Raw genomic sequence first — 24,052 nt, 5'->3', positions numbered from 1 at the left:
ATGGTCTTTAGGCGCTTCACGTGACATCGTATCTTTTCAATCTCACAGTCAATTTCTAATCCCAGTCCTGAAACCAATGTGGTGAGCTTCCACTTGAAAAAAGCAATACCTCTGTTCCCCGTAGTTACCCAGGTACAATCCTGCACACCCTGGGCCACACTGTCCAATATATTCCTTGGGCACTTGGCTTTTACCAAAACACGGATATCTTTAAGGTGCATCTGGAGAATTTAAATCGTTTCCTTGAGCTTGTGCCAGAATTCTGCATTCCTGCAGGCAACTTTAAGGGAGGACAAGTCCGACAAAATGCTCTGCTTCTCCTCGGGGTGAAGGGGTTATGAACGGTCGTAATCAAGTTCAAGGGCTGAGTCAGGTCATCAGGGTTCTTGACCTGATGTTGCCTGACCTCATCCTGATAGATACATTTGGATCAAACCTCTCCCTGAAATATCTCCATACTAATTCCCACACTGCACAAAATATAAATGACAGATACCAGTTGAGCAGTGCACACATAAAACCATAGAGTATGTACTCTGCAATCTGCCACTTATGTGCATCACCCCAACCACAATCTATTCCAGCTGCTACCATCCGGGAAATGGTACCACAGCCAAAAGCCAGGACCAACAGGCTCTGGGACAACTTCTACCATCAGGTCATCAGACTGATTAACTCATGCTGATCTGAGTGTATTTCTATGTTACATTGACTGTCCTACTTATTATTAATTATTATAAATTACATTGATTGCACATTGCACATTTAGAAAGAGACATAACATAAAGACTTTTACTCCTCATGTATGTGAAGGATGTAAGAAATAAAGTGAATTCAATTCAATTTCCAATCTCTTGCTCCAAATGCTGCAGCATCATTGAATGCTCCTTGGCTTGACTGCTTCGAAACACCATTCCGAACTCTTCTCCCCCGTAATCAGCCTCGTTGCTCATAGAGTCAGAGTCATACCACTTAGAAACAGGACCATCATATCTACTGACCGGACTTCAGTGATGGCCCAAGTGCGGGGGGAGAGATACGGACAAAGATTCAAACATTCAAAGCCAATTTATTATTAACCCTGAGAATTGTTTTTTCACAGACAGACACACAACAAAGAAACACTATGCTTCAGAGGTTCATTTATTATCAAAGCATTCAACTCTGAAATTCTTCTTCTCTAGATAGTCACGAAATCAAGAAAGAAAAGAATTGCAGCATGATTATCAACCCCCAAAATCCTCCTCCCCGCCCAAAAAATGAACAAAAATGTAATGGGCGCATCGACTCCCAAATCCCCCTTCCCCGCACACAAAGAAATGAGAAAGATCAGGTAAAAAAGACAGAATATAAAAGAATATAAGACTGAAAGAAAAGCCTATAGTCCAAGTCCATATCCAAATCTCAGAAAACCTGGGTAACATTCTCTGGGCCCAGTGGCCGGCATTTCCCTCTCTGTAGCAGAGTGATCTCACCAGTAATCAAAAGGTGGACAGCTGGTGCTCACCTTCCTCATACACCTCAATATTTCAATATCCCTTGTCACTTTAATTGGCGAACAATAGCAGCTTTAATTGGCAAAATGCAGTTGAACATTGGCTCGCACCTGATCAAAGAACCCATTCCAGGAAAAAACATCAAACCCTCAACATGAAAAAAAAGAACAAATCACGCAAATGGCAAAAGAGGAGCACAAAACACAGATTATAAAATATCAAACAACAGTCTAGGTACATCTACTGTTGGGTCCTACTGAAGAGTCCCAGCCTGAAACATTGACTGTTTATTAATTTCCACAGATGCTGCCTGACCTGCAGAGTTCCTCCAGCATTTTGTGTGTGTTGTCTTTAGTTCTGTTCAGTTCAATTTAGCGCTGTGTTCTCCGCTGACTGCAGGCTCTGGAGCCAGTGTGCTCCACTCCAAATCTCACAAAATAGCAATAAAAAAAAGGAGAAACCAGAAACACATACAACATGAACTCAGAGTCCAATGCACAAATTGTGGCAATTAAACCTTGCCCAAGGTCCAAGACTCTGGCACTTTCCTCCAGCGCAGTGAGTGAGAGGAAGAGAAAGATGGTCAAATGTATGCAGACAGTGCTGAATACCTTGCCTGGCTCTCTCCTCTAAGCCACCTTGATTTGGTCAACAATGGTGGTGTCATCAGCAACTGTAAATATGACATTGGAGCTATGCTTAGCCACACAAAGTTATAAAGTAAATAAAACACTGCACAGCAGATACTATGGGGCAGCACACTAGCATAGTGGTTAGCACAACACTTTTCAGTACCAGCGCCTTAGGTTCAATTCCCACTGCTGCCTGTAAGGAGTTTGTATGACTGCATGGGTTTCCTCTGGGTGCTCCAGATTCCTCCTACAGTCCAAAGACATGCCGGTTTGTAGATTAATTGGTCATTGTAGATTATCCTGTGATTAGGCTGGGATTAAATCGGGGGATTGCTGAGAAGTGTGGCTCAAAGGGCTGGAAAGGCCTGTTCCATGCTGTAGCTCAATAAATAAATAAATAAATACTGGCATACTGGTTTCTATGTTTCTAGACAATCAGTAAACAGCTGCCACTGCAATTTCAATGTTTAACACTCTGTAAGGTTTCACTGCTAGTGTAACAGTTTCTCTGTGTAGCAGCAATGTTTGGGTTATGACCGGAGATAACGGGGCTTTGGAATGCAGGGGCTATCCAATGGGAGAAATGTTGTTCTTTCTTGTGAGTCTGGAAGAGAGATTTTCGCAGTCTTTTGTCTGTGAGAGAGGAAGAAGGAAGATGTGTGTGGAGAGAGCTGGTAGACCACCGGATGGAGTAGACTGGGATCGAGGGTCCGAAGTTCGGTGATGCTCGGAGACCGATGGTTGATGCAAAGCCGTAACAGTGAGCTCCAACATGCACTTTTGACTTTTTCCTTAAAATGGGCCCTATTGCTTTTTATTTTCTTTACTAACCCTACATCCAGATTATGATTTATAAAGTTCAATCACTTAATTGCATATGGTGTACTGTCTGATATTCTGCGATGCAGATTTGTAACCGAGCAACACATCACACAGCATCCACACAAATGAGATTTCTCAGTTTGGTGGGGCCAGAAGTTGTTTTTCCCTAGACGAAAATGTGCTGGCCAAGCCTGATGGTTACAATTGTGGGGGCTCATCTGGGATTGATTCCGTTGGATGCTGCGTGATTGCCCTGAGCGTTGAACCAGTGGGTGGTGTGTTTAAATCTGTGCTGGTATGGATGCTACCGGGGTGGAGTGGTGGTGGGCCTCCGTGGGGTTACCGGTAACTAATGTGTGCGTGTTCAGTTGGGTGCATACTTGCACCTTGGATGAATTGTTAATTCGATTTTTGAGCTATTGTCGAGAGCCCTGCTGGCAGCCGATGGGGTAACATCTTTTTGAACTTGCTCCTACCTTATCTATCTTTTTGTTTCCTACCAGTATTGTGAAACCTTATTATAAATCTCAATATTGCTCTATTATGTCTTTGAGAAAAGTAAAGCCTCTGCAAAAGAAAAAGAAGATGATTCTCCAACCACTTTGGAATCAATTGGAGATTTCCTTAAAAAGCAAAGAACAGAACTTTCTGAGGAATTTTGACATCTTAACATCAAGTTGGACACTATTCAACAAACTCTAATCGAACATGATAAGCGAATTAAGGAGAATAAAGAAACTCTGTCGATACTGGAAGCAGACTTAGAAGACATGAGTAAGCTCAGCAAAAAATTATCACTACCTAATGAAAAATTAACAAAGAAGATTGCCAACCTGGAAAGCAGAAGCAGAAGGAACAATCTACGTATTCTGGGTCTTGAAGAATCAGCTGAAGGTGCCCACACCACGGAATTCTTTGCAAGCTCTCTGAAGCAGCTTTTCCCTGATTTATTGCCGTCTGAGCCTAAGTTGGACCGTGCCCACTGGTCACCGGCTCCGAAACCTAAGTCGGGGAGTGACTTAGGTTGGTTATTTTATGTTTTCATCAATTTCATACTAAGGAGCTTTTAATCCGTCATACCCGTCGAGTAGGAATGACCGATTACAACGGGAAGATGATCAGATTTGTGGAAGATTATACACCAGAGGTAATGGCTGAACATGCCAAGTATAAAGAGGTTATGTCGCTGCTTTATAACAAAGGGTTTAAGCCCTCCCTTTGCTTCCCCGCATGTCTTAGAATCGTTCAGAAAAATGGTGTGCAGAAATGGCTGGGATCGGTTGAGCACACAGAGAAGTTTTTGAAAGCAGAAGATTAATTGTGTTATATCTCTTACAAGAGCAATTATCTCTTTAATCTTGGATAGAATAAGGTTTTAATAAACTTATGTTTTATCTTGCTTTTTGATATTTTCTTTGATATTTTTTATTACTTTACTCTTTTTTGTGAGGTTTTTCTATATATATATATTTTGAAATTGTTAAAATGAATCCTCTTATGTTTTGGATTTCTGTTCTAAGTTTATTTTGTCTGTTTTCTTTTAGTAAGAACATAATAACATGGCCCGAATATACTTGACCACTGCTACACAGCCTACTGTTCCGTCCCACGACCTCACTTTGGAAAATCGGACCATCAGGCCGTACTCCCCCTCCCGGCTTACAAACAGAAACTGAAGCAGGAGGTCATGGTGTCAAAAGTAGTGTCCCATTGGACGGAGGAAACGGATGAGATCCTCCGTGACTGCTTTGAATCGGTGGACTGGTTAGTATTCAAGGACTCGACGGCTAACCTCAATGAGTATGCCTCAGCTGTCACAGACTTTATTTGGAAATGCACGGAGGACTGTGTGTCTCGCAAGATGATCCGGGTATTCCCTAACCGGAAACCTTGGATGAATTATGAGGTCAAGTCCCTTTTAAAGGCAGGAGCTGCGTCTTTTAGGTCCGGGGATACCAGTCGCTACACGGAATCCAGGCGTGAACTCCGGAAAGCCATTAAGGGCGCCAAGTGGCAATATCGAGCCAAGTTGGAAGCCCAGGCTAACCAGAGGGATGCCAGTAGACTATGGCAGGGTCTAAATAAGATCACTGGGCGCAAAAAGGCTGAGAATATCAATAACTGTGGCGCTTCTCTTCCTGACGAACTTAACATATTCTACGCAAGATTCGAACAGAAGAGGAGCGTCCCGCTCCCTCTGGATGAATCGGACCTGGTGGCACGAGATTCATCGTCACCGAGGACATTAGAAGGGCCTTCCTGAAGATAAATCCAAGGAAGGCAACGGACCTAGATGGCGTCCCGGGACAGGTTCTCCGGGCCTGTGCAAGCGAGCTAGCTGGAGTGTTTGCTGACATCTTCAACTGCTCCTTGCTTCAGTCTAAGATCCCCTCATGTTTTAAGGAGGCAACGATAATCCCAGTGCTGAAGAAGAGCAAGGCGGCATGCCTGAATGACTCTCGACCTGTGGCTCTGACATCAATTGCTATGAAGTGCTTCGAGAGATTGGTTATGGCACACAACAACCACAGCCTACCAGTCAACCTCGACGCTTTGCAATTCGCCTACTGGAGCAACAGGTCAATGGCAGATGCCATTTCTCTGGCCCTACATTCCTCCTTAGAACACCTGGAGAATAAAGTCGCATACGTAAGGCTCCGTTTCATTGACTACAGCTCTGCCTTTAATACCATCATTCCAAATAAACTGATTCCTAAGCTCCGGAACCTGGGCCTTAGCACTCAGATCTGCAGCTGGATCTTCAACTTCCTCACAGACAGGACCCAGGCTGTAAAAATAGGGGACAAGCTCTCCTCTACAATCACTCTGAGCACCGGTACTCCACAAGGCTGTGTACTCAGCCCCCTGTTGTACTCACTGTACACCCATGATTGTGTAGCCAAGTTTGCATCAAACTCAATATATAATTTGCTGATGACACAACAATTGTAGGCCGTATCTTGGGTAATGATGAGTTTGAATACAGAGAGGAAATTAAGAACCTGGTGGCATGGTGCAAAGACAATAACCTATCCCTCAACGTCAGCAAGACGAAGGAATTGGTTGTTGACTTCAGAAGGAGTAGCGGACTGCACGACCCAATTTACATTGGTGGTGTGCAAGTGGAACAGGTCAAAAGCTTTAAGTTCCTCGGGGTCAATATCACAAATGACCTGAATTGGTCCAACCAAGCAGAGTTCACTGCCAAGAAGGCCCACCAGCGCCTTTACTTCCTGAGAAAACTAAAGCAATTTGGCCTGTCTAATAAAACCCTCACTAATTTTTATAGATGCACCGTAGAAAGCATTCTTCTAGGGTGCATCACAACCTGGTATGGAAGTTGTCCTGTCCAAGACCAAAAGAAGCTGCAGAAGATCGTGAACATGGTGCAGCACATCACACAAACCAATCTTCCATCCGCGGACTCACTTTACACCGCACGCTGTCGGAGCAGTGCTGCCAGGATAATCAAGGACACGACCCACCCAGCCAACACACTTTTCGTCCCCCTTCCCTCCGGGAGAAGGTTCAGGAGCTTGAAGACTCGTACGGCCAGATTTGGGAACAGCTTCTTTCCAACTGTGATAAGACTGTTGAACGGATCCTGACCCGGATCTGGGCCGTACTCCCCAAATATCCGGACCTGCGCCTTGGTTTTTTTGCACTACCTTACTCCTCATTTTTCCATTTTCTATTTATGATTTATAATTTAAATTTTTAATATTTACTAATTTTAACTATTTTAAATATTTTTAATATTTAATATTTGTAATCCAGGGAGTGTGAAGCGCAGAATCAAATATCGCTGTGATGATTGTATGTTCTAGTACCAATTGTTTGGCGACAATAAAGTATAAAGTATAATAACCTTGAATGATTGGAGTTTTGCCAACAGGATTTCTTTGAGAGGGTTGTCTTTAGGGTTTAGCATGCCAACTGTCCTTCAGCTGGCTTTTTGGCTTTGGGAGGTGGGGGGAGGTGGGGTTTCTTTTTTCTTTCGAAGCTGGGTTGGGTTACCATCCAAATTTTCTGTTTGAGTACGTTATTTTATGGTTCGTTCTCTGGTTCTAATAATTTACGGTCAGATCTTTTACCTCTTCTATTAATTAGTATTTAAAATGGATCGAAATATTAATTTACTTAGTTTTAATGTGAAAGGGTTAAATCATTCTGTGAAACGGAATAAGATTTTTGCATATATTAAAAAATTAAGGGCCCCCATTATTTTTCTACAAGAAATGCATGTAGGTAGTTGTGACAACGCACACCTTTTTAATCGGTGGAGGGGTTTACAATTTCATTCTTCATTCAGAGCAAAATCTCGAGGGGTATCGATTTTTATAGACAATACAATTTCTTTTGTTCAACATAAAGTTGTCCCTAACCCTGCTGGGCAATTTGTCATAGTGTCAGGGAAACTAGATTATAAATTAATTGTATTTGCTAATGTGTATGCCCCCAATGTGGATGACCCAGGATTTTTTGAGTGTTTCTTTTCATTCCTGCCAGATTTGAGTCTTTATTCTTTAGTGATGGAAGATGTTAATTGTTGTCTAGACTCAGTATTAGATCGTTCTTCTCCTAAATCAACCACACCTAATAAATCAGCTTTATTTATTCAATCCTTTCTAATGAAATGTGATATTGTTGATGTCTGGCATTTTTTTCACCCAGCAGAAAGGGAGTATTCATTCTTCTCTCATGTCCGTCATTCCTATACCAGGATTGATTATTTTTTTTATTGATAGTCAAATGATTCCATTAGCTCGATCCATTGAATATAAAGAAATAGCTGTATCTGACCATTCTCCTGTATTTCTATCTTTAAATCTTCCTTGTTTCACTCATATGAACAGATCCTAGCATTTTAATTTAACTCTGTTATCTGATAAGGACTTTCTAAAATTTCTGGAAGATCAAATTACTCTTTTTTTTGAAGAAAATGCATTGGAAGAGATTTCTAGTCTTATCATTTGGGACGCTTTTAAGGCATATATTGGAGGACAAATTATCTCCTATACTGCATATATTAAGAAAAAAGCTAATAAAGAGAGAACTAACTTAGTTAATCAATTAAAACAATTAGACCAGAAATATCCTTTGGCACCAGACTCTACAAAAGACGTATTGAAATTAAAACTAAATATGATCTTCTTATAACGTATCCAATTGAAAGCCAACTTTTAAAAGATAGAAGCCAATTCTATATACATGGAGAAAAAACTGGTAAACTATTGGCTGATCAATTGAAGACCTTTATAGCTAAATCGCAAATTAAAGAAATTCGCAAAACCAATGGTGATTTGACAACTGACCATTTTGAAATAAATGACACTTTTAGAGAATTTTATTCTAAACTGTATAGTTCTGATTTTGTTAAAGATAATACTGCAATGAACAATTTTTAAAACCAATTAAATATTCCTGGACTTTTGGTTGATAATCGAAAGCAGTTGGATCAACCTATTTCTCAGCAGGAAATCACTGAGGCTATATGTTCATTGTATTCTGGGAAATCTCCAGGACCTGACGGATTCTCTGGAGAACTTTATAAGGCTTTTTCTTCATTGCTTGTACCTCATTTATGTTCTACCCTTACTGATTCCTTCAAGGTGGGTAGGTTGCCACAATCTTTTTATGAAGGTTCCATTTCGCTTATTCTTAGAAAGAATAGGAATCCCACTGAATGCTCTTCATATAGACCAATCTCTTTACTCAGTGTTGATGCTAAGATCCTATCTAAAGTTTTGGCCCGTAGACTCGAGAATATTATACCTTTTATAATACCTGATAATCAGACAGGATTTATTAAAAATCAATATTCCCATTTTAATATATGGCAATTACATAGAAACATAGAAAATAGGTGCAGGAGTAGGCCATTTGGCCCTTCGAGCCTGCACTGCCATTTATTATGATCATGGCTGATCATCCAACTCAGAACTCTGCACTAGCCTTCCCTCCATACCCTTTGATCCCCCTAGCCACAAGGGCCATATCTAACTCCCTCTTAAATATAGCCAATGAACTGGCCTCAACTGTTTCCTGTGGCAGAGAATTCCACAGATTCACCACTCTCTGTGTGAAGAAGTTTTTCCTAATCTCAGTCCTAAAAGGCTTCGCCTTTATCCTCAAACCGTGACCCCTCATTCTGGACTTCCCCAACATCGGGAACAATCTTCCTGCATCTAGCCTGTCCAATCCCTTTAGGATTTTATACGTTTCAATCAGATCCCCCCTCAATCTTCTAAATTCCAACGACTACAAGCCTAGTTCATCCAGTCTTTCTTCATATGAAAGTCCTGCCATCCCAGGAATCAATCTGGTGAACCTTCTTTGTACTCCCTCTATGGCAAGGATATCTTTCCTCAGATTAGAGGACCAAAACTGCACACAATACTCCAGGTGTGGTCTCACCTAGGCCTTATACAACTGCAGTAGTACCTCCCTGCTCCTGTACTTGAATCCTCTTGTTATAAATGCCAGCATACCATTCGCCTTTTTCACCGACTGCTGTACCTGCATGCCCACTTTCAATGACTGGTGTATAATGACACCCAGGTCTCGTTGCACCTCCCCTTTTCCTAATCGGCCACCATTCAGATACTAATCTGTTTTCCCATTTTTGCCACCAAAGTGGATAACTTCACATTTATCCACATTAAATTGCACCTGCCATGAATTTGCCCACTCACCCAACCTATCCAAGTCACCCTGCATCCTCTTAGCATCCTCCTCACAGCTAACACTGCCACCCAGCTTCGTGTCATCCGTAAACTTGCTGCATTTAATTCCCTCATCCAAGTCATTAATATATATTGTAAACAACTGGGGTCCCAGCACTGAGCCTTGCGGTACCCCACTAGTCACCGCCTGCCATTCTGAAAAGGTCTGAAAATTGTTAAATGTTATGCATTCTCCATCCAAGGAAATATCGGAATGTATGATTTCTCTGGATGCAGAGAAGGCTTTTGACTGAGTTGAATAGAATTACCCATTTAAAACCTTAGAATTTAATTTTGGGCCCAATTTTATTCATTGGATTAAATTACTTTACTTATCTCCCTCTGCTCGGGCGCTTACTAACTTTCAGAATTCTAAACCAATTAAACTCCAATGTGGGACCAGACAAGGACGTCCGTTGAGCCCTTTGCTTTTTGATTTGGTATTAGAACCTTTAGCAATTGCCTTTTGAGAGTCTACAGATATCACCGGTATCTTAAGGAAAGGTACTATTCATAAAGTTTTGCTTTATGCTGATGACCTATTGCTTTTTAGATTTAATGTTACAACTTCTTTACCCTCTATGTTGCTTTTACTGACCAATTTTAGTCAGTTTACAGGATATAAATTGAATTTACATGAGTGAATTGTTTCCTTTAAATAATTTGATACCAACCGATATTAACCTTCCTTTTAAAATTGTAAGAAGCCAATTTACATATTTGGGTGTAACAATCACTAAGAATTATAAAGATCTATTCAAAGAAAATTTTCTAACCTTAATGAATTAGGTGAAAAAGACACTTTCTAATTGGTCGCCTCTCTCTTTATCATTCATTGGTCGAATTAATTCTATTAAAATGAATATTTTACCTAAATTTATATACTTTTTTCAAGCCATACCTGTTTGTATTCCCAAGTCTTTTTTTTTTGATTCTTTAGATTCGATTCTTTCTTCTTATATATAGCAGAAAAGAAAACCCCGATTAAATAAAGCCCACCTTCACAAAATTAAAAAGAATGGAGGCCTTGCTCTACCCAATTTTAGGTTATATTACTGGGCAATTAACATACGAAATCTCACATTCTGGTTATATTATATTAATCGTGAGGATTGCCCAATATGGGTCTTTTTGGAAGCCAACTCTGTCACGAAATTTTCTATTATTTCTCTTCTTGGATCCTCTCTTCCTTTATCTTTAAATAAATTAACAGTCAGTTTGGTGGTTCAACACACTTTGAGGATCTGGCTACACTTTAGAAAACATTTCGGTTTATTGAGATTTTCTCTTTCTAGTCCTATTTTTTTCTAATTGTTTTTTAAACTATCTACGACTAATCTGTTTTTCAGAGAATGGGATAGATTAGGCATTAAACGATCTCAGGATCTGTTTGTTGGAGGGATCTTTCTTCTTTTGAGCAGCTCTCAGTGAAATATAACCTATCAAATACCCACTTTTTTCGATATCTACAGATTAGGGATTTTTTTAAGATCCAGACTACATATATTTCCTACCAGCCCGGATAAGAACATAATAGATGTAATTTTTAATTTGAAACCATTTGATAATGGCTCAATATCTTATATTTATGGTCTGTTGTTGGGACTGAGAATGGCTCCTTTAGACAAAATTAAAAAAGATTGGGAAAAGGATTTACAGACTTCATTATCTGATGAGACCTGGAGGGCTATTTTCAAAATGGTTAATTCTTCATCATTGTGTGCTGGTCATTCCCTCCTACAATTTAAAGTGGTACATAGGACTCATATGTCTAAAGATAAGCTCTCTAGTTTTTTTGCAGATGTATCTCCTTATTGTGACAGATTTAATAATGGAGAGGCTTTATTAATTCATATGTTTTGGTCACGTTCAAGCCTTGAAAAATATTAGAAAGATGTATTCCAAACTTTTTCTGTATTTTTTAAAGTTAATTTTAAGCCCAATCCTTTGACTGCCTTATTTGGTATTGTTGAGAAAAGGGCTATAATTTTGGAGCCTTCTCATTTGCAGGTACTGGCCTTTATTTCCCTTATGGCTCGGAGGGCAATCTTGCTTAAGTGGAAGAAGGTTGCCCCCCCCCCCCACACATGAACAATGGTTATGCGATGTTATGTCATGTTTAAATTTAGAGAAGATTCATTGTTCGATTTCTGATTCTAATCAAGATTTTCAAATGTTATGGGGACTCTTTCTGAACTATTTTGAAAATCTTTGAATTGTTATTGTTATTAAAATATAGATCTGGGCTATTATTATAAAACACTACATGGTAAAGTACTCTTTTTTTTCTTCTGTTTTTTTTTTACCAACCAGCTTTGTCTTGGGAGTGGGTGTAGATATTTTTTATAATGTAATTAACAATATTATTGCATTTTGTAATTCAATTTATTTAATTTGATTGATCATGAATATGGGATACCGTGATTGTATTAGTGTGATTTATATATAGTGCATTTTAGACCGAAAGACCATGAGACAAAGGAGCAGAAGTCAGCCATTTGGCCCATCGAGTCTGCTCCGCCATTTTATCATGAGCTGATCCATTCTCCCATTTAGTCCCACTCCCCCACCTTCTCACCATAACCTTTGATGCCCTGGCTACTCAGATACCTATCAATCTCTGCCTTAAATACACCCAATGACTTGGCCTCCACTGCCGCCCGTGGGAACAAGTTCCATAGATTCACCACCCTCTGACTAAAAAAATTCTTCACATCTCTGTCCTGAATGGGCACCCTTCAATCCTGAAGTTATGCCCTCTCGTACTAGACTCCCCCACCATGGGAAACAACTTTGCCACATCCACTCTGTCCATGCCTTTCAACATTCGAAATGTTTCTATGAGGTCCCCCCTCATTCTTCTAAACTCCACGGAGTACAGTCCAAGAGCGGTCAAACATTCCTCATATGTTAACCCTCTCATTCCGGGAATCATTCTAGTGAATCTTCTCTGAACCCTCTCCAACGTCAGCACATCCTTTCTTGAATAAGGAGACCAAAACTGCACACAGTACTCCAAGTGAGGTCTCACCAGTGCCTTATAGAGCCTCAACATCACATCCCTGCTCCTATACTCTATTACCCCAGAAACGAATGTCAACATTGCATTCGCCTTCTTCACTACCAACTCAACCTGGAGGTTAACCTTCAGGGTATCCGGCACGAGGTCTCCCAAGTCCCGTTGCATCTCAGAACTTTGAATTCTCTTCCCATTTAAGTAATAGTCTGCCCGTTTATTTCTTCTACCAAAGTTCATAACCATATACTTTTCAACATTGTATTTCATTTGCCACTTCTCTGCCCATTCTCCCTATCTATCCAAGTCTCTCTGCAGACTCTCCGTTTCCTCAGCACTACCGGCCCCTCCACCTATCTTTGTATCATCAGCAAACTTAGACATAAAGCCATCTATTCCATAATCCAACTCGTTGATGTACAACGTAAAAATAAGTGGCCCCAACACGGACCCCTGTGGAACACCACTGGTAACTGGCAGCCAACCAGAATAGGATCCCTTTATTCCCACTCTCTGCTTCCTGCCAATCAGCCAACGCTCTATCCATGTATGTAACTTCCCGTAATTCCATGGGCTCTTATCTTGTTTAGCAGACTTGTGTGGCACCTTGTCGAAGGCCTTCTGAAAATCCAAATACACAACATCCACTGCATCTCCCTTGTCTAGCCTACTTGTAATTTCCTCAAAAAATTGCAATAGGTTTGTCAGGCAGGATTTTCCTTTAAGGAAACCATGCTGAGTTCTGCCCATCTTGTCATATGCCTCCAGGTACTCCGTAACCCTATCCTTGACAATCGACTCCAACAACTTCCCAACCACCGATGTCAAGCTAAAAGGTCTATAATTTCCTTTTTGCTTCCTTGCCCCCTTCTTAAATAGCGGAGTGACATTTGCAATCTTCCAGTCCTCCGGAACCATGGCAGCATCTATTAACCTTTGAAAGATCATTGCTAACGCCTCTGCAATCTCCACAGCTACTTCCTTCAGAACACGCGGGTGCATTCCATCTGGTCCAGGAGATTTATCTACCCTTCGACTACTCAGCTTCCTGAGTACTTTCTCTGTCGTAATTGTGACTGCGCACACTTCTCTTCCCTGCCACCCTTGAGTGTCCGGTATGCTGCTGATGTCTTCCCCAGTGAAGACTATGCAAAATACTCATTCAGTTCCTCCGTCATCTCATCTCCCATTACAATTTCTCCAACATCATTTTCTATTGGTCCTATATCTACTCTCACCTGTCTTTTACTCTTTACATACTTGAAAAAGCTTTTAGTATCCTCTTTGATATTATTTGCTAGCTTCCTTTCATAGTTAATCTTTTCCCTCTTAATGACCTTCTTAGTTTCCTTTTGTAAGTTTTTAAAAACTTCCCAATCCTCTGTCTTCCCACTAATTTTTGCTCCCTTGCATGCCCTCTCCTTTGCTTTAATTTTGGCTTTGACTTCTCTTGTCAGCCACGGTCGCACTCTTTTTCCATTTGAAAATTCCTTCTTTTTTGGAATATATCTGTCTTGCACCTTCCTCACTTCTCGCATAAACTCCAGCCACTGCTGCTCTGCCGTCCTTCCCGCCAGTGTCCCTTTCCAGTCAACTTTGGCTAGTTCCTCTCTCATGCCACTGTAGTTTCCTTTACTCCACTGAAACACCAACACATCAGATTTCGGCTTCTCTTTTTCAAATTTCACAGTGAACTCAATCATGTTATGATCACTGCCTCCTAAGGGTTCCTTCACCTCAATCTCTCTAATCACCTCCGGTTCATTACACAATACCCAATCCAGTACAGCCGATCCCCTAGTGGACTCAACAACAAGCTGTTCTAAAAAGCCATCTCGCAGACATTCTACAAATTCTCTCTTGAGATCCAGTGCCGACCTAATTTTCCCAATCCACTCGCATGTTAAAATCCCCCACAATTATCATAACACTGCCCTTCTGACAAGCCTTTTCTATTTCCTGTTGTAATTTGTAGTCCACATCACTGCAGCTGTTTGGAGGCCTATAAATAACTGCCATCAGGGTCATTTTACCCCTGCAATTTCTTAGCTCAACCCATAAAGATTCTGCACCTTCCGATCCTATGTCGCCTCTTTCTAATGATTTGATATCATCTCTTACCAATAAAGCCACACCACCCCCTCTGCCTACCTTCCTATCCTTCCGATACACCGTGTATCCTTGGACGTTCAGCTCCCAGAGACATGCATCCTTTAGCCACGTCTCAGTGACTTTATTTCCCGCTACCTTTGTGCTACCTTATTTTGATTTATAATAAGTATCCTTATGAATTCTGTATTTGTGTATATGAAATTTAATAAAAATATTGGAAAAGGACAGAAAGCTATTGGCAAAGTTGAAATTGTAGAGCGGAGTTTTGATAAAATGGCGGGTTCCGACCCTGTTTTCGTTCAGACTAGCGCTGACGTAATGGGGGTGGACCAGATAAGCCATGGCCTGTCCATACTGTCAGGGAGGAGGAGAAGGAAGCGGTCGAGTTGCCCATAGTTGGGAGTGGAGATTTCAGAGACGGGTTCTATCGTTTCTGAGGAGTGAGGAGAAGGAGTGGTCGGATTTGGAATGTCTAATTAGTCCATGTCCCCCGGTGAAGAGTGAGAGTTCTGAGTTAGTATCCGCCCTTACCTCTCTGGTGAATAAATGGGAAAATACCCAGGTTCAAAGTCCCAGGTTGGTCGGTTCCGCCTATTCTCTGGAATAACGCTCACCCCTAAAGTGGAGGAGGAGGATGAGGCTTGGGCGGAGCGGACCTCTCAGTTGTTAGATGAGTGGCAGTGTTTGAACGATGTAAAGCGACAGAGATTGGTTGAAAGTTTGGATGAGCGGGCCGCTGACATTGTGAGAGCCATCAGGTTGTGGTATCCCGTAGCGACAGCTGTCAATCACATGCGAGCACTGGACAATGCTTTTGGTCCGACAGGAAGTCCGACGGAGCTCACGATGAGGTTTCAGAACATGCGTCAGGAGAAGGGGGAGATACTTTCTGCCTTTGTGTTTTGGCTCGAGAGGCAGCTAAATTGCTCGCAGCGCAGAGGGGTCATTCAGGCGGCAGAGGTGGATCAGTTAAGAATGGACCAGATGTCCAAGGGCGCCCAGTCCCAGGACCGGATTGCTTGGAGTCTCCAACAGCCTCATAAGACATGCCCCCTCCCTCCTTTGTTGAGCTGATCAGAGAGGTACGGGAGGAGGAGAGCGCGTCAGAGGTGCAGGAGGGCTCCGTCAGCAGGGTACGGTCTTCGGTAGTTGCCCCTTGTGGTGAAGTGACCAGGGCTAGCCCGACCCGGGGAGTGGTAAGGGAGATTGTGGCAGAGCTGAGAACTGAGATGTCCCGGGTGTTAAAGCGGGGATAGGACCCTCCATATGATAGGACAGGTAGAGAGGGAGACCCAGTGAGGGAACGGACTGGTGTCTCTGGGGGACCACGTTCCCAACAGTATATCAAGGACCCCCTGAAAGCAGTCGCTACGGATAGAGGGTATTTATGCTAAAGTCATCCTCGACACCGGGTCGCAGGTCACGTTGTTGTACCATTCATTTTACAACCAGTATCTGAAGCATTTACCATTGACACCATTCAGTACATTGGAGGTCTGGGGGCTTAGTGCTAGTGATTATCCATACGACGATTATTTGTCAGTGAAACTGGAGTTCTCGGAGGCCGATGTGCGAGTGTCTGAGGTTCTTGATACATTGGTGCTGGCCCTATTCCTGAATGCTTAGTGGGACCATGCTCCAGTGTGTCGCTACGGATAGAGGGTATTTATGCTAAAGTCATCCTCGACACCGGGTCGCAGGTCACGTTGTTGTACCATTCATTTTACAACCAGTATCTGAAGCATTTACCATTGACACCATTCAGTACATTGGAGGTCTGGGGGCTTAGTGCTAGTGATTATCCATACGACGATTATTTGTCAGTGAAACTGGAGTTCTCGGAGGCCGATGTGCGAGTGTCTGAGGTTCTTGATACATTGGTGCTGGTTTGTCCAGACCCTGTTGAGAAGGGCGGCGTTTCAATTCTGGTGGGGACCAACACCCCTCTTGTGAGGAGGCTCATGGGGGCCTGCAAGGAGAAGGCTGGGGAGAGCTTTCTGGGAACATTGTCCGTGCACCCAGGGTTTTGAGCTGCTTTTGAGGAGGTGCGTGGTTGCATTGGGCCCAATAACGAATTTAAACGAGGGACTGTGTGGTTCACCCAGTCGAAGACACTGGTGGTCCAGCCCAGGGAAGTAACGAGAGTGATGGGGGCCCCCAAATTTCCCGGAGTGCCTGGGGGAAGGCCCTCTTAGTGGACGCCCCAGAAGACCAACGATGGGGAGTTGGGATATCCCTGCTGGGGTACTGGTGAGGCCCGAATTGCAGAAGCCCTCGGTCGTACAGGCGGGCAGGATGGCAGTGAATTGTCAGGAACACTACGAAGGGGGAGGTCACCTTCAAGCGGGGGATGCCCCTGGCACATTTGTTCCCGGTGACGGTAATGTCTCGTGCCCCTGTGAGACACACCGGGGAGAAAAGCGGGGAAAGTTGACAGCTGAGTCATTCAACTTCAGAGACTCCCCAGTGCCTGCGGTGTGGAAAAGGAGGTTGGTAGAGAAGATGTTGATGCTGGAAGGTGTCTTTTCCACTGAAGAGTTTGATGTGGGTTGTTCCAAGAGCACATGTCACACTATCCGGGTGACTGAGGATACCCCATTCAGAGAAAGGTCGCGGTGACTGGCTCCTGCAGACGTGGAAGACGTGCGGCAGCATTTGTCTAAACTGAAGGAAGCTGGGATCATCACTGAGTCCCAAAGCCCCTATGTGTCCCCAACAGTAGTGGCCTGGAAGAAGAATGGGAAGGTACAGATGTGTGTGGACTATAGGACTCTGTACAGGCGCACTGTCCCTGACCAGTACACTGTCCCGAGGATTGAAGACACACTGGCCTGTCTGAGTGGTGCAAAGTGGTTCAGTGTGCTGGACTTGAGGAGTGGATATTACCAGATCCCCATGAGTGAGGCCAACAAAGAGAAGACGGCATTTATATTGGATTCTTCCAGTTCAAAAGGACGCCCCAGGGCATATCGGGAGCTCCTGCAATCTTCCGGTGGGTCATGGAGGAGAAGGTGGAGGATATGAACTTGCTTGAGGTATTGGTATATCTGGATGACCGCATAATATTTGGATAATATTGGATATATTGAAACATTCCAAGTGTTAAAAGGCCTGAACAGATTAGATATGGCAAAGTTATTTCCCATGGTAGGGGAGTCTAGGACAAGAAGGCACGACTTCAGGATTGAAGGACGTCCATTTAGAATAGAGATGCGGAGAAATCACTTTAGTCAGAGGGTGGTAAATCTCTGGAATTTGTTGCCACGAGCAGCTGTGGAGGCCAAGTCATTGGGTGTATTTAAGGCAGGATAGATAGGTTCTTGATTAGCCAGGACATCAAAGGGTATGGGGTGAAGGCAGGAGAATTGGATCAGCCCATGATTGAATAGAGGAGCAGACACGATGGGCCAAATAGCCTACTTCTGTTCCTATATCTTATGGTCTTATATGTTAAAAGTGGTTACAAATAATACCCACAACTGAAAAATTGCCAGCAGTGTTAATTTTCATAACTATTGGTCTAAAAAATTTACTGTCTTCATCTGTACTAATTACTGAAAAATCTTGAAAAAGTGCCTGTATTTTTGACAGTAGGTAAAACATACCTCTTATGCAATTCTGATAAGAAGTACACTCTCTCAAACTTAAATGAAAGCACAACCCAGAAAAATGAAGAAATTATCACTATGGAAGTAAAAGTTAACCTGAGCAGACTGGATGTCAGCAAGCAAGCGTCGATCGCCTGGCTCCGAGGGGAGGTCCTCTTCCCAGAAACAGAAGGGTTCCTCGTGGCAATTTAGGAGCAGGTGGCTAGCACAAAAAATGATCAAAAATACATAATTAAAGACTAACAAATTCAAGATGATAAATGCATAAAAGGAAAATAGAAACCAGAAACAATTGAACATGTGACAGGATTCTGCAGTAGTTTAACTCAGTTTGATTACTTACATAGGCACAATTAAGTGGCAAACATTCAATAAAATCTTGCTTGAAATTGCAAACTTAACTAATTTGCTCTGTGTGTATTTTCCGTAACTCTTTCTGCTGTGCCTGTTCAAACACCTCAGCGCCTGCTTTTTAATTTTTGCTATAGTATTTGCTTCCAGCCTCTTCAATCTCGACTGATGACTGTATGCACTGAGAGTGGCTGTTCTCCCACAATTCTACAGCAGCCTTTTTACTGCATCCGCTGCATGTTATTGAGTTCTGTGTCAGTTTCCCGGAAAGGCCCCTCATATAGAAAAACGAAACTGATAAACAAAGACGAGAGCTTCTTCACCACCCCCCCCATCAGGCAGAAACCCCTCGCTCTTCAACCCCCCTCCCATCGGGCAGAAACTCCTCACTCTTGTTCCCCCCCCCATCAGGCAGAAACCGCTCACTCTTCACCCCCCTCCCATCAGGCAGAAACCCCTCACTCTTCACCCCCCCTCCCATCAGGCAGAAACTCTTCACTCTTCACCCCCCCCCCATCAGGCAGAAGCCCCTCACTCTTCACCCCTCCCTCCCATTAGGCAGAAAATCCTCACTGTTCACCCCCCTCCCATCAGGCAGAAACCCCTCACTCTTCACCCCCCCTCTCAACAGACAGAAACCCCTCACTCTTCACCCCCCTTCCATCAGGCAGAAACCCCTCACTCTTCACCACCTCCCATCAGACAGAAACCCCTCACTCTTCAGCCCCCCTCCCTTCAGGCAGGAAGCCCGCAATCTTCACCCCCCCTCCCATCAGGCAGAAACCCCTCACTCTTCACCCCCTCAAATCAGGCAGAAACCCCTCATTCTTCACCCCTCCAATCAGACAGAAACCCCTCACACTTCACACCCCTCCCATCAGGCAAAAACTCCTCACTCTTCACCACCCTCCCATCAGACAGAAACCCCTCACTCTTCAGCCCATCCTATCAGGCAGAAACCCCCTCACTCCCCCCCCCCCCACCATCAGACAGAAACCCCTCACTCTTCACCCCCTCCCATCAGGCAGAAACCCCTCACTCTTCACCACCTCCCATCAGACAGAAACCCTTCACTCTTCAGCCCCCCTCCCTTCAGGCAGGAAGCCCGCACTCTTCACCCCCCCTCCCATCAGGCAGAAACCCCTCACTCTTCACCCCCTCAAATCAGGCAGAAACCCCTCATTCTTCACCCCTCCAATCAGACAGAAACCCCTCACTCTTCACACACCTCCATCAGGCTAAAACTCCTCACACTTCACCCCTCTCCCATCAGACAGAGACCCCTCACTCTTCACCACCCTCCCATCAGACAGAAACCCCTCACTCTTCAGCCCATCCTATCAGGCAGAAACCCCCTCACTCTCCCCCCCCCCACCATCAGACAGAAACCCCTCACTCTTCACCCCCCCTCCCATCAGGCAGAAACCCTTCACTCTTCACCCCCCCCCCATCAGGCAGAAGCCCCTCACTCTTCACCCCTCCCTCCCATTAGGCAGAAAATCCTCACTGTTCACCCCCCTCCCATCAGGCAGAAACCCCTCACTCTTCACCACCTCCCATCAGACAGAAACCCCTCACTCTTCAGCCCCCCTCCCTTCAGGCAGGAAGCCCGCAATCTTCACCCCCCCCTCCCATCAGGCAGAAACCCCTCACTCTTCACCCCCTCAAATCAGGCAGAAACCCCTAATTCTTCACCCCTCCAATCAGACAGAAACCCATCACACTTCACACCCCTCCCATCAGGCAAAAACTCCTCACTCTTCACCCCTCTCCCATCAGACAGAGACCCCTCACTCTTCACCACCCTCCCATCAGACAGAAACCCCTCACTCTTCAGCCCATCCTATCAGGCAGAAACCCCCTCACTCCCCCCCCCCCCACCATCAGACAGAAACCCCTCACTCTTCACCCCCTCCCATCAGGCAGAAACCCCTCACTCTTCACCCCCCCCTCCCATCAGGCAGAAACCCCTCACTCTTCACCTCCTCAAATCAGGCAGAAACCCCTCATTCTTCACCCCTCCAATCAGACAGAAACCCCTCACTCTTCACACCCCTCCCATCAGGCTAAAACTCCTCACTCTTCACCCCTCTCCCATCAGACAGAGACCCCTCACTCTTCACCACCCTCCCATCAGACAGAAACCCCTCACTCTTCAGCCCATCCTATCAGGCAGAAACCCCCTCACTCTCCCCCCCCCCACCATCAGACAGAAACCCCTCACTCTTCACCACCTTCCATCAAGCAGAAACCCCTCACTCTTCATACCACCCTCCCATCAGGCAGAAACCCCTCACTCTTCACCTCCCCTCCCATCAGGCAGAGACCCCTCTCTCTTCACACCCCCCCATCAGGCAGTAACCCCTCACTCTTCACCACCTCCCATCAGGCAGAAACCCCTCACTCTTCATACCACCCTTCCATCAGGCAGAAACCCCCTCACTCTCCCCCCCCCACCATCAGACAGAAACCCCTCACTCTTCACCCCCTCCCATCAGGCAGAAACCCCTCACACTTCACACCCCTCCCATCAGGCAAAAACTCCTCACTCTTCACCACCCTCCCATCAGACAGAAACCCCTCACTCTTCAGCCCATCCTATCAGGCAGAAACCCCCTCACTCCCCCCCCCCACCATCAGACAGAAACCCCTCACTCTTCACCCCCTCCCATCAGGCAGAAACCCCTCACTCTTCACCACCTCCCATCAGACAGAAACCCTTCACTCTTCAGCCCCCCTCCCTTCAGGCAGGAAGCCCGCACTCTTCACCCCCCCTCCCATCAGGCAGAAACCCCTCACTCTTCACCCCCTCAAATCAGGCAGAAACCCCTCATTCTTCACCCCTCCAATCAGACAGAAACCCCTCACTCTTCACACACCTCCATCAGGCTAAAACTCCTCACACTTCACCCCTCTCCCATCAGACAGAGACCCCTCACTCTTCACCACCCTCCCATCAGACAGAAACCCCTCACTCTTCAGCCCATCCTATCAGGCAGAAACCCCCTCACTCTCCCCCCCCCCACCATCAGACAGAAACCCCTCACTCTTCACCCCCCCTCCCATCAGGCAGAAACCCTTCACTCTTCACCCCCCCCCCCATCAGGCAGAAGCCCCTCACTCTTCACCCCTCCCTCCCATTAGGCAGAAAATCCTCACTGTTCACCCCCCTCCCATCAGGCAGAAACCCCTCACTCTTCACCACCTCCCATCAGACAGAAACCCCTCACTCTTCAGCCCCCCTCCCTTCAGGCAGGAAGCCCGCAATCTTCACCCCCCCCCTCCCATCAGGCAGAAACCCCTCACTCTTCACCCCCTCAAATCAGGCAGAAACCCCTAATTCTTCACCCCTCCAATCAGACAGAAACCCATCACACTTCACACCCCTCCCATCAGGCAAAAACTCCTCACTCTTCACCCCTCTCCCATCAGACAGAGACCCCTCACTCTTCACCACCCTCCCATCAGACAGAAACCCCTCACTCTTCAGCCCATCCTATCAGGCAGAAACCCCCTCACTCCCCCCCCCCCCACCATCAGACAGAAACCCCTCACTCTTCACCCCCTCCCATCAGGCAGAAACCCCTCACTCTTCACCCCCCCCTCCCATCAGGCAGAAACCCCTCACTCTTCACCTCCTCAAATCAGGCAGAAACCCCTCATTCTTCACCCCTCCAATCAGACAGAAACCCCTCACTCTTCACACCCCTCCCATCAGGCTAAAACTCCTCACTCTTCACCCCTCTCCCATCAGACAGAGACCCCTCACTCTTCACCACCCTCCCATCAGACAGAAACCCCTCACTCTTCAGCCCATCCTATCAGGCAGAAACCCCCTCACTCTCCCCCCCCCCACCATCAGACAGAAACCCCTCACTCTTCACCACCTTCCATCAAGCAGAAACCCCTCACTCTTCATACCACCCTCCCATCAGGCAGAAACCCCTCACTCTTCACCTCCCCTCCCATCAGGCAGAGACCCCTCTCTCTTCACACCCCCCCATCAGGCAGTAACCCCTCACTCTTCACCACCTCCCATCAGGCAGAAACCCCTCACTCTTCATACCACCCTTCCATCAGGCAGAAACCCCCTCACTCTCCCCCCCCCACCATCAGACAGAAACCCCTCACTCTTCACCCCCTCCCATCAGGCAGAAACCCCTCACTCTTCACCACCTCCCATCAGACAGAAACCCTTCACTCTTCAGCCCCCCTCCCTTCAGGCAGGAAGCCCGCACTGATCACCCCCCCCTCCCATCAGGCAGAAACCCCTCACTCTTCACCCCCTCAAATCAGACAGAAACCCCTCACTCTTCACACACCTCCATCAGGCTAAAACTCCTCACTCTTCACCCCTCTCCCATCAGACAGAGACCCCTCACTCTTCACCACCCTCCCATCAGACAGAAACCCCTCACTCTTCAGCCCATCCTATCAGGCAGAAACCCCCTCACTCTCCCCCCCCCCACCATCAGACAGAAACCCCTCACTCTTCAGCCCCTCCCATCAGGCAGAAACCCCTCACTCTTCACCACCTCCCATCAGACAGAAACCCTTCACTCTTCAGCCCCCCTCCCTTCAGGCAGGAAGCCCGCACTCTTCACCCCCCCTCCCATCAGGCAGAAACCCCTCACTCTTCACCCCCTCAAATCAGGCAGAAACCCCTCATTCTTCACCCCTCCAATCAGACAGAAACCCCTCACTCTTCACACACCTCCATGAGGCTAAAACTCCTCACACTTCACCCCTCTCCCATCAGACAGAGACCCCTCACTCTTCACCACCCTCCCATCAGACAGAAACCCCTCACTCTTCAGCCCATCCTATCAGGCAGAAACCCCCTCACTCTCCCCCCCCCCACCATCAGACAGAAACCCCTCACTCTTCACCCCCCCTCCCATCAGGCAGAAACCCTTCACTCTTCACCCCCCCCCATCAGGCAGAAGCCCCTCACTCTTCACCCCTCCCTCCCATTAGGCAGAAAATCCTCACTGTTCACCCCCCTCCCATCAGGCAGAAACCCCTCACTCTTCACCACCTCCCATCAGACAGAAACCCCTCACTCTTCAGCCCCCCTCCCTTCAGGCAGGAAGCCCGCAATCTTCACCCCCCCCTCCCATCAGGCAGAAACCCCTCACTCTTCACCCCCTCAAATCAGGCAGAAACCCCTCATTCTTCACCCCTCCAATCAGACAGAAACCCATCACACTTCACACCCCTCCCATCAGGCAAAAACTCCTCACTCTTCACCCCTCTCCCATCAGACAGAGACCCCTCACTCTTCACCACC

The 24,052-nt window shown here is 45.6% G+C and overlaps 1 protein-coding gene across 1 annotated transcript in view; it reads right to left on the bottom strand.

Moving 5' to 3' along the window:
* Positions 1-18,586, bottom strand: part of LOC140199960 (cytolytic toxin-beta-like) — a 63,224-nt gene extending 44,638 nt beyond the window's left edge. The window contains 1 exon segment of the mRNA XM_072262478.1: positions 18,508-18,586. The gene's annotated coding sequence lies outside the window, so the exon portion shown is untranslated.
* Between the last annotated feature and the right edge of the window lie 5,466 nt (positions 18,587-24,052).

This window comes from Mobula birostris, chromosome 7 (genome assembly GCF_030028105.1).
Source record: "Mobula birostris isolate sMobBir1 chromosome 7, sMobBir1.hap1, whole genome shotgun sequence".
NCBI lineage: Eukaryota > Metazoa > Chordata > Chondrichthyes > Myliobatiformes > Myliobatidae > Mobula > Mobula birostris.
The sequence above is the reverse complement of the archived record's forward strand: the minus strand, read 5'-3'. Positions and strand labels throughout refer to the sequence as shown.